Source organism: Amblyraja radiata, chromosome 30, assembly GCF_010909765.2.
Source record: "Amblyraja radiata isolate CabotCenter1 chromosome 30, sAmbRad1.1.pri, whole genome shotgun sequence".
Taxonomy (NCBI): domain Eukaryota; kingdom Metazoa; phylum Chordata; class Chondrichthyes; order Rajiformes; family Rajidae; genus Amblyraja; species Amblyraja radiata.
Window position 1 is genome coordinate 10,236,060 of NC_045985.1, and position 15,624 is coordinate 10,251,683.

Genomic DNA, 15,624 nt, shown 5'->3' on the forward strand with positions numbered 1-15,624 from the left:
CAAAAACACTTGTTTAAAGGGATATTGGGATGAGGATAGGTGAGTGGGATATTTGTTATACTGATTGTATTGGGAAGGGTGATTATAGAGTGATGGGTTGTATATATGACTAAGATACTGTATAGTATATGCGGGATTTCTATTTTTTTATTTTTTGTATGGCTTTGTAAATATTTGATTAGTGTTCAAATGTAACTAATTTGGTGTACATATAGTGGCTGGTGTACATATGGTGTACATATAGCTGCTAAATTTGTATAAGATAATTACAAGCAGTTGAATAAGGGGTGGGAATTAATAAGCTTTGGCTTCTTCCTGCTCCTTTTCGGACACATATGATTTCATTTATTTATAGATATTGTTTATGACGCTATAAATATTTTTGTTTTGTTTTTTTATGCTGTTTCACATTTGCTTTTTATTCTTTTATTCTGTTCGAAATAAATAATAAAATTAAATTTTAAAAATATATATAATGTGTCACTCTGCCGTGTTTCCTCTTGACATGGAATGTGACAATCGGCTAATCAATGTCGAGTTCTGGAGTGCAGAAATATGCCATTCGGCCCAACATGTCCATGCTGGGCTCTGTACGTATCTACACTAATCCCATTTACATTATTTAATCCATAGCCCTCATTACCTTGGCAATTTAAGTACTCGTCTTGATAATTATGAAATATTATGTGAAAGTAACGCACAATCAAATAATTCCCATTTCACCAGTATAATTACCTGCAACCTATTCCATTTCATGTGTCCATTAACCCCCAGTGGACAGAACCAGGTCATCAGAAGTAGCAGACACCAGCACCACTTAGAATGACAGACTTCATAGAGTCATACAGCAAGGTTGATTAGTAGGACTGGGTGTTACAATCCCTAAGATTTTCACTACAATTGACATTCTTGGGGATGACCACCAAGTGAATTTGCTAACAATCAGACACATCTTCAGTTGTGGACCTCAACGTCACTGGGTGTTTCGGCCTTTTATCACAAGACACCCTCAGTCGAGGCAGGCCCACCGCAGGGAGATCAGACCTCCCCCCCCCCCTCCCCCCCACCCACAGCCCCCTCTCCCCGCTCCTGACGCCGGTCACGGGACCCGACCCGTATACACACCCGGAGCGGAACCGGAGCAGATTGTCAGCCAGTTTACATTTTGAGTCTGGAAGAAAGGATAAAGTTTCTCCGTGAATTTGTTCCCAGTGAAGGTGTGGAGATGGGTCTTGGAGTCCGCGTCGTAAAATGAAGCTGTCCCGGACTCGTAACTGAGATAAACTCCCACCCTCCCGGGGATGGGACGGGCGGGGAGAGGGGATGGAGGGGAGGTGAATGCTTGAAACCCTTCACCCAGGCACCACCCGATGCTCCAGACTCCAGTCTCCGCGGTCGGTGTGACCCCTCTCTTCCTCTCCACAGACTCTGCGGCGACTCGCACACTCCACCACATATTCCCCGCCACCTCCACCTTCCAGTAATGTCTCCCCGATGTGAATCCCTCCGATCCCAGCACACACAGACTGTATGTAATAATAATAATAATAATGGATGGGATTTATATAGCGCCTTTCTAATACTCAAGGCGCTTGTATAGTATATGCGGGTTTTTTATTTTGTAAACCTCTTCCCGGTGTCAGGGAGACTCCTCCGGGTCTGGGTCCATCTCACCCTCTTCCGATCCTCAGACACCTCGAGCCGCGGATGCGCTGTTTCCACATCCAGGGTGACGGAGACTGGGGGGAGAAGCAGAGAATCAGAGAGTCCCCGGGGGTCGGGGGGAGACTCGGGCACAGGCGGACGGACAACTGAAACCTTGCCTGGGGTTTCACCCACAACTACATCGGGTGGACAATACACATATTTCCTGGAGTTTTATCCAGGGAAGGAGAGGGGAATTTTGTGAAGTGGGGGGGGGGAATGAAGTGGGCTTTTCAGATATGGAAGCAGATCGGAGCAAGAGGATATTGAGGTGAGTGGTAGTTTGAGGTTGTTAAAGAGGAGGTAGAGGTGTGGGGTGGAGTCACCATGATCATAGTGAATGGGAGGGGGAGACATGAGGGGCCAGATGACCTGCCTCTGTTTCTTTGAGTGGAGGGTGAGAGAGAGGGAGGGGTGGTTTGGACCATGGAAGGAAGCAGAGGTTGAATGATCAGGTGTTAGACAGAATGGGTGGAGACTTGTGGTTGTAGGGTCGCTGAAAGAGAGGGGATTCACGGGTGGATTTGATGGGTGTGTACAACCAAGAACACGCTGATCTCATTGTGAACCAATATATGAACTTCACTGAGGGACTTGACAATGTTGCGCATGTAAGGCTGGTCCAGAAAGTGAAGGCAGGTGGGATCCAAGTCGAGCTGGTGAAATGGATCCACAATTGGCTTGGTGGTTGGAGGTAGAAGGTAGCGGTAGAAGGATGAGTTTTCTGCTTGGAGGTCTGTGACTGGTGGAGTGCAGCAGAGATCGGTGCTGCAGCAGGGATATCAAATCAAGAGTGCAGGTTTATCTTGAGAGAAAGGAATTTTAAAGTGGTTCTGAGTAGTAAGTTTTCTTTACACTGAGAGTGGGTGATATCTGGAACATGCTACAGAGGAGGCGGTGGTGAGATCTAATCATTATATTTGAGGCACTTATCTAGGTGAGATGCAGAAGAATACCAATGTATTGTGGGCAAATCGATTAGTAAAGCTGGGAAATAGGTGCACATGGACATGATGGGCCGAAGGGCCTGATGCTGTAATGTACAACCATGGCTCTCAGCTCCAAGACAACTGAATAACTGAATCACCACAGCCACCTGTGCAGGGAATTCCAAAGGTTCCCCAGTCTCTGCGTGCAGTAATGTCTCCTTATCTCTGTCCTACATGGTGCAGCCCACATTCTGAGATGGTGCCCGTTCTCCAGACCCCTCAGACAGGGGAAACATCCTCCCTGCATCCAGCCCACTGAGCCGTGTAAGAACTTTGTATTTCACTGAGATCTCCTCCAATACACCCGAACACTCGAGTACACAGGCCTAGTCTACTCAATCTCACCACGCACGGCAAACTCATTGTCCCAGGAACAAGTATTGTTAATCTTTGCTGCATTTCCTCTGTGTCAAGTCTGTCAATTTATCGGTACACAGGAGCATAGGAACACAAGAAAACAGGAGCAGGATTAGGATCTGCACCTCAGGCTTGCCCCTCCATTCAATGTGATCATGGCTGATCTAAGCTGGCACCAATTCCTCTTCTGTGTGAGTTCCCCATCATCTTAAATATTGGATCAATCAAATATTTATTTGTAGCCAAGATGCACATATCCAATAACTCAGCCTTTTACCACCACCTTGGACACAACATTCCAGATATTCACTGCCCTCTGAGAGATGCAACTTCTACACACCGCATGAGAGGCCGCTCTGGAAGGTTGGATCTCATGGAATCCGGGGTGAACTAGCCGATGGAATACAACATTTACCTGAAGGTCGCAGACAGAGGATGTTGGTAGAGGGTTGTTTTTCAGACTGGAGACAGAGTCCACTGTTGTTCCTTATTTATATACACGATTGGGTGTGTATGTAGGTTGCACAGTTAGTCAGTTTGCAGATGGAACTAAAATTGGTGACATCGTGGAGAGTGAAGAAGGTTATCTGAGAGTAAATGGGATCCCTGTGAACTGGGCCAATGGGCTCAGGAACGGCAGGTGGGATTTATTCATGTGAAGGTGAGGTGATGCACTTTGCTGAGACAAACCAGGGCAGGACATACACAGTAAACGGGGAACATTATAGAACTGAGAGATCTCGGGCTGCAGGTATACAGTGCCATGGAAGATGCAACAGTGCAGGCAGGGTGGTGAAGATTGTGTTTGTCACTCATGCTTTCATAGGTCAGGGTATTAAATACGGCGTTTGACACAATAAAGTTGTTAGCATATTAGAGAGGGTGCAAAAGTATTTACGATAATTTCATCAGGTCTGAAGGACTGGATTATAAGGAAACGTTGGACAGGCAGGGACATTTGTCTCTGGAGCCCGTCCGGGTGTTTTTATAGATGTGTATAAGATCTATATAAGGTGCACAGATAGGGTGAATAGCCACAGTATTTCACCCAAAGCAGGAGAGTATGAACGTCTGACTCTGTGATGCTTCCCAGCTGATGGGTTTAGTGGTATCTCCAATTTCCCTTCAGTCCACAATACTATTAATGTTTGCATCTAGGTATTGCTTAAAGATATCAGAAACAATAATAATGGAAAAGGTACAAGCTTTACCTTGCTTGAAGTCATCAGATGCTTCTTTGAATGCCGTGTTGAACGAAACAGGGCAATGAAACTTTTCAATCGGCAAGGCTTCATCTACCACCGACAGTGGTTTGGCTTCATCACGAACCCTGCAAATATTGAACAGCTGGTTACAAACTGAGCATTAGAAATGTTTTAAGCTGTTCCACAAAACACTTACACTGTTTCCATCAAGACAATGTCCTACCTTCGCTTGCGACCAGCTTCCTCCTGAAAGAAAGAAAACACAAATCTCAATAGACTGAGATGAACCGTCCTCATCCCGATAGCGGGAATTTCACCAAATTTCTACAACCCTCTGATAATTCCCATTTCCCAACTCTTATCGCCACTGTCATGCAGAGAGAAAGCGGATATTGTCGCAGAGATGTAGAACGATGGGGGAAAGCACAAGGAATGTTCATGAGAATGACGCCATAACTGAGAGGATGGAACTTAATGAAAAGACTGGGCAGGTCGTGGGATTTCATCTGGAGAAGATGTCAGGAATGATGAGAGAGAATTTAATATTATCGGTGCATTTAAATGTGTGGGGATGAAATAATATCTCAAATCGAAGGGGAGACCAAGAATCAAAGGTGAAATGTAACGTGGTCTTCAATAAATACCTAAAGCAATGCAGTCATGAGAACATGGACCTCACTTGCATTGGTGGAACTGAAGCCAACAGCAGAGATAAATTTAAATGCAAGCGGTGACAATTGCTCGGTTCTAAGCTTCCCCCCAGTCTAGTTTCAGTAAAAACACTGAATCAAGCACTTGAATCAATTAATTGTATTCTACCAAAAGCACGTCACAGATCACGCCTTGTACCTATCCCACCGTGGGTTCGATCCCTGCGTCTATCTGTTCACATCTCTGATGGGCGTGCACATCTCTGAAGATCTTTCCTGGTCCGAGAACACTAACGCAATTATCAAAAAGCTCATCAGCGCCTCTACTTCCTGAGAAGATTACGGAGACTCGGTTTGTCAAGGAAGACTCTCTCTAACTTCTACAGGTGCACAGTAGAGAGCATGCTGACCGGTTGCATCGTGGCTTGGTTCGGCAATTTGAGCGCCCTGGAGAGGAAAAGACTACAAAAAGTAGTAAACACTGCCCAGTCCATCATCGGCTCTGACCTTCCTTCCATCGAGGGGATTTATCGCAGTCGCTGCCTCAAAATGGCTGGCAGTATCATCAAAGACCCACACCATCCTGGCCACACACTCATCTCCCTGCTACCTTCAGGTAGAAGGTACAGGAGCCTGAAGACTGCAACAACCAGGTTCAGGAATAGCTACTTCCCCACAGCCATCAGGCTATTAAACCTGGCTCGGACAAAACTCTGATTATTAATAACCACTTTCTGCTATTTGCACTTTATCAGTTTATTTATTCATGTGTGTATATATTTATATCATGGTATATGGACACATTTATCTGTTTTGTAGTAAATGCCTACTATTTTCTGTGTGCTTAAGCAAAGCAAGAATTTCATTGTCCTATACAGGGGCACATGACATTAAACTCACTTGAACTTGAATCGGCCCTGAGCCTCGTGACCAGTGACTTTTATATGGCCCGCAAACTCGAGGGGCCTAACCACACGGGTCTCTTAATCACCCAATTACAAATATCGATTAACCCCATACATAACAGGCAATTTCCTAACCCAATGATACAACAATTCAATACATTGTTTCACAACGGACTTCAAGATGAAGTCAACTTGGAAACATTTACCCTGATGAACAGAACTCTCAGACAAGGCTCAACACCCCATGCAATCAACTCTTAGCAGAGCCAGACTCTGCAACATTATTTACAAGCTATTTACAAGGTATATGTCTGGTTTGCAGCCATCCAATCCATTTTATGCATTTAGTACCAGATTGACAGGATTTGCAAGGCTTCCCATTCTTTGCTTGCAAATTGTATCTAAGTTCCAGACTTCCTGGCATCTCTCGCAGCCTGTCCCAGAGAGCAATTCCAATTTAACCAAATCTCCCAGCAAACCCTGAAACTTAACCCCATTTTGAAGTCCTGGCTGGTCCAATTTAGGGCTCATGGAATTTGGGGTATTGTTATCGGGTGTGGAGAATAGATAGGAGGGATGATGAGTGGAGCAGAAATCTTGACTGGATAGGATGGGCCAAATGGCCTGTCTATGATGTAGAATGGGATGTCATTCTATGGTGAAACAAGGTGGACAAAACAAACAGCAAATTCCCTCAAGGTGACCACCCACTGCTGATGGGAACCGGATATAAATGATCAATCTGATGTGTGCACCACGTTCTAGATTTCAATGTTAATGCCCACAATGTGGCCATGGCTGATCTAGCCCAGAACTGAACTCCTCCTCTTTGCCTCATTCCCATCAATTACAATTCCCCAAATTTCTTTTAAATGTATCCTACTCTGGTTTAAAAATATGTCCAACATGTAAAACCTCTCAGAGTCTCTTGGTTGGAGACTCCCAGATATTCACTGCCCTCTGTCCATTCGTGGTCCTTGGGATCAGATATAGGATCACCTGTCAATGTTCTAAACTCCACATAATATAAACACCTCTCTACATTCCGGCCAGACAGTCCTGAGATCCCATAGATTCAGCGGGAGGCCAATTAGTTTCTGAACAACAACAGCTGGAACAGACGGAACATTTACTCAGTTCCGAATTACTGGTAAATACAGCATTTATTTCTGAAATGTCACCCACCATTTTGTGACTGCACTTTCACTTCACCAAACTGTAGTGTAACCCCTCACCTTCAGAAACACAACACTGTCTTTTTGATCCATCTGTTGCTGCAACTTTAAAAGTTCCTCCTGAATAGATTTTAAATTCTCTTGAATCTTTCCAAGATTTGTCTCCATTGTATTTAGAATCTTCTTCTCTTCCTCCCGGATATCTGCCAGTGTGCGCTGCTCTTTCTCAGTGAGAATCTGGTGCAGTTCAGCATACTGGGATGTGATCTTGGACTGAAGGGTGTGTGACTGTTCCTGTGAAATAAAAGGTGAATAATAATATATAATGTCACTGGTTGTGTTTCCTCACGACTTTGACCGTAACATTTGTCCTTGACATATTTTATTTGCTTTGCCAATTCAATTCTTTGTCTAAATGCTTCTGAAATGTCGTGAGGGTAATGTTATAACCCATCAATCCTCTACCCCTAATACAATTCTCTGCTGCCTATTCTTTTTCGCGTGCCCAATAATTCCCATTTATCCATCCACCACCCACTTTCCCAGGGATTATAACAGTCCATTGAACCAGCGTGTATTGGGGACGTGGAAGGAATCCAACGCGGTCACAGGGAGAAGGCGTGAACCACCCGAGGTCAGGATCGAACCCGCTCACCAGAACTAGGAGACAGCAGCACTACTTGTGTCACTGCGCTGCCCTATTATTACACGCGTCACAGTTATCAAACTACACAAGATCAGGAAATCGAAACTTAAAAGCCTCACCAGAACTCCAGAAATCTTCTGTTTCTGTTGCTGCTCCATTCGCTGGATCCCTGATTGCTTTTTTGTGATAGACTGGATGGAAGATTTCACCTTATCCTGGGATTGTGATTGAAAATCAGAGAATATAAGTATTAGATTATCAAGATGGAATTAAACAATGATGCGATCAAAATCAGTTTGCTTTTACCTTGTAGGTTTCAACAGCTTCTTTAACCGGCATGAAGCGGTGATTTCTGTGTTCCCGCCCAGCTGCACAAATCACACAGATCAGCTTCTTGTCAGTTTCACAAAACAGCTTCAGTTCTTCCTGATGTTCCTCGCACTGAAGTTTACTTTCCTTCTCTGTCCGATTCAGGCTCAGTGTTCGAGCTTTCTCAGACAGTCTCGTCAAGGCCCGACTAACCCTGAGGGTGCGGTCTGTAAACTGCTCTCTACATTCTAGGCAGGAGTTTCTCCCCTCCCTGTCCCAACTCTGTGTGATACAGGAGCGGCAGAAGTAGTGCCCACACTCCAGTATAACCGGATCGGTGAAGAAATCCAGGCAGATGGGACAAACTGCCTCCTCGGTTAAACCCTCGACCTGCTCTTTCGAAGCCATTTTAACATTTGATTTTAACCATCCACTTCCTGGTTTAAAACGCATTCCCATTCGCTGAAACTGCTGACACTGCGCACGCAGCCGTTTCGGGGAATGAATGTAATTCGGCTGCAAGTGTTCAGTGTGAAGATGCAGAAACATGGAACTGCAGATGCAGCTTCACAACAAAAAGGCACAAAGTGCTGGATTAACTCAGCGGGTCAAGTAGCACCTCTGGAGAACATGGACAGGTGATGTTGCGGGTCTGGACCCTTCTTCAGACTGATTGTAGGGGCGGTGGGTGGGAGATGGGAGAACGATGGAAGGATCCCCCCCCCCCTCTCTCTCCCCCCCACCCCCCCCCCACAGGTGTGCTGTACAACCAGTTCCTGTCGCAGGTGGACTTTGAGTTGCTGCGTGACTATGCGCGGGACCTGGGGGTGCTGGTGTGGGAGAATCCCCCCAAGCGGCTGATGGTGGTCACCCCCACCGGCCACCCCGACGTCAAACGCTTCTGGAAACGGCAGAAACACAACTGACCAACCGGGGAATCTCCAATATGATCATGACTGATCATCCAACTCAGTATCCCGTACCTGGCTTCTCTCCATACCCCCTAATCCCTTTTGCCACAAGGGCCACATCTACCTCCCTCTTAAATATAGCCAATGAACTGGCCTCAACTGCCTTCTGTGGCAGAGAATTCCAGAGATTCACCACTCTGTGTGAAAAATGTTTTTCTCATCTCGGTCCTAAAAGACTTCCCCCTTATCCTTAAACTGTGACCCCTTGTTCTGGACTTCCCCAACATCGGGAACAATCTTCCTGCATCTAGCCTGTCCAACCCCTTAAGAATTTTGTAAGTTTCTATAAGATCCCCCCTTAATCTTCTAAATTCTATCGAGTACAAGCCGAGTATCCAGTCTTTCTTCATATGAAAGTCCTGACATCCCAGGAATCAGTCGGGTGAACCTTCACTGTACTCCCTCTATGGCAAGAATACAATAGTACAAAGAATTGCTGAACCATTATACTGCACTGGCCTCAATTAGAGTCTCGTATTGTGCGGGAAGGAACTGCAGATGCTGGTTTAAACCGAAGATGGACACAAAATGCTGGAGTAACTCAGAGGGACAGGCAGCATCTCTGGAGAGAAGGAATGGGCGACGTTTCGGGTCGAGACCCTTCTTCAGACTGACCCGAGACGTCACCCATTCCTTCTCTCCGGAGATGCTGCCTGTCCCGCTGAGTTACTCCAGCATTTTGTGTCCATCTAGGAGGAGTGTGTACATAGAAAGTGACATCTCAGAGGATTAAGGGTGGAGGTGTACACAATCATGTGAGGAATAGATTGGGTGGATGCAGTCTCTGTTTCCCAGAGTAGGTGAATGGAGAACCAGAGGACATAGGTTTAAGGTGAGGGAGGAAAGAGTTAATAGGAACCTGAGGGGTACCTTTTTGACCCAAAGTGTGGTGGGTGTATGGTGTACCTCCGGAGATGATCTTTGAGATAGGTGCCATTGTAGTATTTAAGAAGGTACATAGATAGGACAGGTTTAGAGAGATCAGTTTAGAGACAATGTTTCGGAAGGAACAGAATCTTGATTAGTACGTGTGTCAGGGGGTTATGGGGAGAAGGCAGGAGAATGGGGTTGAGAGTGAAAGATAGATCAGCCACGATTGAATGAGGGAGGAGACATGATGGGCCGAATGGCCTTATTCTGCGTTAAACATTATTCACTTATCATGTAGCTGTACTCTGTGAATGGCTGGATTGTAATCATGTAATCATGGTTAGCAGGCAATAGAAGCTTTTCACTGCACCTCGGTACACGTGACAATAAATACAATACAATAATACATCATTAGCCAAGACTGATTCCTGGGATGTCAGGACTTTCATATAAAGAAAGACTGGATAGACTCGGTTTGTACTCGCTAGAATTTAGATGATTGAGGGGGGATGTTATAGAAACTTACAAAATTCTTAAGGGGTTGGACAGGCTAGATGTCGAGCTTGCACAGTTGGGAACATTTGTCTCAGGGTGACATTAGAGACATGTATAAGATGCACACTTAAGGTGAAAAGCCACGGCATTTTTGTAATCTAATACTTGAAGACATCCATTTCAGGTGAGAGGGGAAACACGAAAGGGCACTTGAAGAGCATCTTTCTCGAGCAGTAGGTAGCTCCTATATGGAACAAACTGCCAAAGGAAGTGGTCGAGGAGGTACAATTACGATATTTAAGAGACACTTGGGCAGGTAGGTGGACAGGAAAGACAGAAGGATATGGGCCAGACGCAGGCATGTGGGTGTAGCTTGGTTGGGCTACTTGGTCGGTATGGGCAAGTACAGTCAAAGGGCCTGTTTCTGTGCTGCATCCCTCTCTGACTCTGTGATGCTTCCCAGCATAGATGAATTTGTCTGAGAACAATATTTCAATTTCCCTTCAATCCATTCATCACACCAACCTCTGCATCAAAGTATTACATAAAGACATCAAACAACAATGGAAAGGGATTAAGATTTACCTTTCTTGATGACATCAGTTGTTTCTTTTAATACGGTGTTGAGCAGAAAAGGGTTATCAAATCTTTCGATCGGCAAGGCTCCATCTACGACTGACAGTGGTTTGGCTTCATCATGAACCCTGGAAATATTTAATGACTGGTTATAAATCGAGCATCATTATGTATTTGAACTGTTCTACAAAAACATACAGTGTTTCAGGCCGGAGCATGTCCTACCTCATCTTGCGACCAACTTCCTCCTGCAAGAAATAAAACACAAATCACAATTAACTGATATGAACTTTTCTCGTCACGACTTTGGGAATTTCACGTGGATTGCTACAAGCCTCTGATAATTCCCCTTTCCCAACTCTGATTGACAAGATTACAGCAACTCTTTCCCAAGGAGTTTGCAGGCAGTGCTGAGCTCCCATAGATTATGAGGGAAGCCATTTAGTTTGGAACAACAGCAGCACATTGCTGGGACAGAGGGAAGATTGACCCAGTTCTGAATCACTGGTAAATGTGGCATTTATTTCACAAATGTCACCCACCATTGTGTGAATGTGCACTTTCACCTCACCAAAACTGTAGTGTAACCCCTCACCTTAGATCCAGTAGTTCCTGTAACCTTTTGACTTCCTTCTCAATGGAATTTAAATTCTCCTGGTCCTTGGGATCAGATATAGGATCACCTGTCATTGTTCTAAACGCGTCTATCTGTTCAAGCCAGGGCAGGACATACACAGTAAACGGGGAACCTAATAGAACTGAGAGATCTCAGGCTGCAGGTACACAATGCCATGGAAAATGCAACAGTGACAAGGCAGGGTGGTGAAGAATGTGATTGTCTCTCATGCTTTCATAGGTCAGGATATTAAATACAGCATTTGACACAATACGGTTGTTAGCAAATTAGACAGGGTGCAAAAGGATTTATGATGATTTCATCAGGTCTGAAGGACTGGGTTATAAGGAGACGTTGGACAGGCAGGGACATTTGTATTTGGAGCACATCCAGGTGTTTTTATAGATGTGTATAAGATCTATATAAGGTGCACAGATAGGGTGAATAGCCACAGTATTTCACCCAAAGCAGGAGTATGAACGTCTGACTCTGTGATGCTTCCCAGCTGATGGATTTAGTGGTATCTCCAATTTCCCTTCAGTCCAAAAGACCATTCATGTTTGCATCTAGGTATTGCTTAAAGATATCAGAAACAAGAATAATAGAAAAGGTACAAGCTTTACCTTGCTTGAAGTCATCAGATGTTTCTTTGAATGCCGTGTTGAACGAAACAGGGCAATGAAACTTTTCAATCGGAAAGGCTTCATCTACCACCGACAGTGGTTTGGCTTCATCACGAAACCTGCAAATATTGAACAGCTGGTTATAAACTGATCATTAGAAATGTTTTAAGGTGTTCCACAAAACACTTACAATGTTTCCGTCAAGACAATGTCCTACCTTCGCTTGCGACCAGCTTCCTCCTGAAAGAAATAAAACACAAAGCTCAATTGACTGAGATGAACCGTCCTCATCCCGACAGCGGGAATTTCACCAAATTTCTACAATCCTCTGATCATTCCCATTTCCCAACTCTTATCGCCGCTGTCATGCAGAGAGAAAGCGGATATTGCCGCAGAGATGTAGAACGATGGGGGAAAGCACAAGGAATGTTCATGAGAATGACGTCATAACTGAGAGGATGGAACTTAATGAAAAGACTGGGCAGGTCGTGGGATTTCATCTGGAGAAGTTTTCAGGAATGATGAGGGAATTTAATATTATCGGTGGATTTAAATGTGTGGGGATGAAATATCTCAAATCGAAAGGGAGACCAATAATCAAAGTTGAAATGTAACGTGGTCTTCAATAAATACCTAAAGGAATGCAGTTATGAGAACATGGACCTCACTTGCATTGGAGGGACTGAAGCCAACAGCAGAGATAAATTTAAATGCAAGTGGTGATAATTGCTCGGTTCTAAGCTTCCCCCCAGTCTAGTTTCAGTAAAAACACTGAATCAAGCACTTGAATCAATTAATTGTATTCTACCAAAAGCACGTCACAGATCACACACTGTACCTATCCCACCGTGGATTCGATCCCTGCATCTATCTGTTCAAGCCCTCTAGGCCTCGCACAGACAGAGGCTCTCCAGAAGGGAACCTGGACCTGAGCGCTCTTCCAGAAGATGGGCCCTGAGCCTCGTGACCAGGGACTTTTATATGCCCCGCAAACTCGAGGGGCCGAACCACACGGGGGTTGTCTCTTAATCACCCAATTACAAATATCGATTAACCCCATACATAACAGGCATTTCCCTAACCCAATGATACAACAATTCAATACATTGTATTCACAACGGACTTCAAGATGAAGTCAACTTGGAAACATTTACCCTGATGAACAGAACTCTCAGACAAGGCTCAACACCCCATCCAATCAACACTTAGCAGAGTCAGACTGCAACATTATTTACAAGCTATTTACAAGGTATGTGTCTGGTTTGCAGCCATCCAATCCATTCTATGCATTTAGTACCAGATTGACAGGATTTGCAAGGCTTCCCATTCTTTGCTTGCAAATTGTATCAAAGTTCCAGACTTCCTGGCATCTCTCGCAGCCTGTCCCAGAGAGCAATTCCAATTTGACCAAACCCTGAAACTTAACCCCATTTTGAAGTCCTGGCTGGTACAATTTAGCCAGGATTAACGGTGGGGTAAACACATTAGGGCTCATGGAATTTGGGGTATTGTTACCGGGTGTGGAGAATAGATAGGAGGGATGATGAGTGGAGCAGAAATCGTGACTGGATAGGATGGGCCAAATGGCCTGTCTATGATGTAGAATGGGATGTCATTCTATGGTGAAACAAGGTGGACAAAACAAACAGAGCAAATTCCCCCAAGGTGACCACCCACTGCTGATGGGAACCGGATATAGATGATCAATCTGATGTGTGCGCCACGTTCTAGATTTCAATGTTAATCCCCACAATGTGGTCATGGCTGATCTAGCCCAGGACTGAACTCCTCCTCTTTGCCTTATTTCCTCTATTACAATTACCAGATTTAAAAAAAAAATGTATCCTCCTCTGGTTTAAAATGTGTCCAACATTTAAAACCTCTCAGAGTCTCTTGGTTGGAGACTCCCAGATATTCACTGCCCTCTGTCCATTCGTGGTCCTTGGGATCAGATATAGGATCACGTGTCATTGTTCTAAACTCCACATAATACAAACACCTCTCTACATTCCGGCCAGACAGTCCTGAGATCCCATAGATTCAGCGGGAGGCCAATTAGTTTCTGAACAACAACAGCTGGAACAGAGGGAACATTTACTCAGTTCCGAATTACTGGTAAATACAGCATTTATTTCTGAAATGTCACCCACCATTTTGTGACTGTACACTTTCACTTCACCAAACTGTAGTGTAACCGCTCACCTTCAGAAACACAACACTGTCTTTTTGATCCCTGTTGATGCAACTTTAAAAGTTCCTCCTGAATAGATTTTAAATTCTCTTGAATCTTTCCAAGATTTGTCTCCATTGTATTTAGAATCTTCTTCTCTTCCTCCCGGATATCTGCCAGTGTGCGCAGCTCTTTCTCAGTGAGAATCTGGTGCAGTTCAGCATACTGGGATGTGATCTTGGACTGAAGGTTGAGTGACTGTTCCTGTGAAATAAAAGGTGAAGAATAATATATAATGTCACTGATTGTGTTTCCTCACGACTTTAACGGTGACATTTGACCTGTGCATTTTTTATTTGCTTTGGCAATTCAATAGTTTGTCTAATGTAGACAAAAATGCTGTAAGAACTCAGCGGGCGAGGGAGCATTTATTGAAAAGGAATGGGCGTCGTTTCGGGTCGAGACCCTTCTTCAGACTTCAGAAGCATTCAGACAGTTTGTCTAAATGCTTCTGAAATATCGTGAGGGTAATGTTATAACCCATCAATCCTCTACCCCAATACAATTCCCTGCTGCCTGTTCCTTTTCACGTGCCCATTAATTCCCATTTATCCGTCCACCATCCACTTTCCCAGGGATTATAAGTCACCGATTGACCATTGAACCAGCGTGTATTGGGGACGTGGAAGGAATCCGACGCGGTCACGTGCAGAAGGCGTGAACCACACGGGCAGCACCCGAGGTCAGGATCGAACCCGCTCACCAGAACTAGGAGACAGCAGCACTACTTGTGTCACTGCGCTGCCCTATTATTACACGCGTCACAGGTATCAAATCTACACAAGATCCTGCCATCCCAGGAATCAGTCTGGTGAACCTTCTCTGTACTCCCTCTAAGGCAGAGAATTCCACAGACTCACAACTCTTTGTGAGAAGGAGTGTTTTCTCGTCTCCATTCAAAATGGCTGACCCCTTATTCTTAAACTGTGTGTGGCCCCTGGTTCTGGACTCCCCCAACATCGGGAACATGTTTCCTGCCTCTAGCGTCTCCAAACCCTTAATGATCTTATGTTTCCATAAGATCCCCTCTTATTCTAAACTCCAGAGTCCCGCCATCCCGGGAATTAACCTTGTGAACCTACGCTGCACTCCCTCAATAGCAAGAATGTCCTTCCTCAAATTAGGGGGCCAAAACTGCACACAATACTCCAGGTGTGGTCTCACTAGGGCCCTGTACAACTGCAGAAGGACCTCTTTGCTCCTATATTCGACTCCTCTTGTTATAAAGGCCAACATGCCATTTGCTTTCTTCACTACCTGCTGTACCTGCATGCTTACTTTCATTGTGCTCCTAATTCTGCTC

At 44.8% G+C, this 15,624-nt stretch overlaps 1 long non-coding RNA gene across 1 annotated transcript; it reads right to left on the reverse strand.

Annotated features, from left to right (window-relative positions):
- Window positions 1-1,689: 1,689 nt before the first annotated feature.
- LOC116989882 lies at window positions 1,690-11,434 on the reverse strand. The gene is made up of 3 exons (XR_004416359.1): window positions 11,078-11,434; window positions 10,862-10,980; window positions 1,690-1,739 (listed from the first exon to the last, which is right to left on the reverse strand). It is a non-coding gene; the product is annotated as an uncharacterized LOC116989882 (long non-coding RNA).
- Window positions 11,435-15,624: the final 4,190 nt, after the last annotated feature.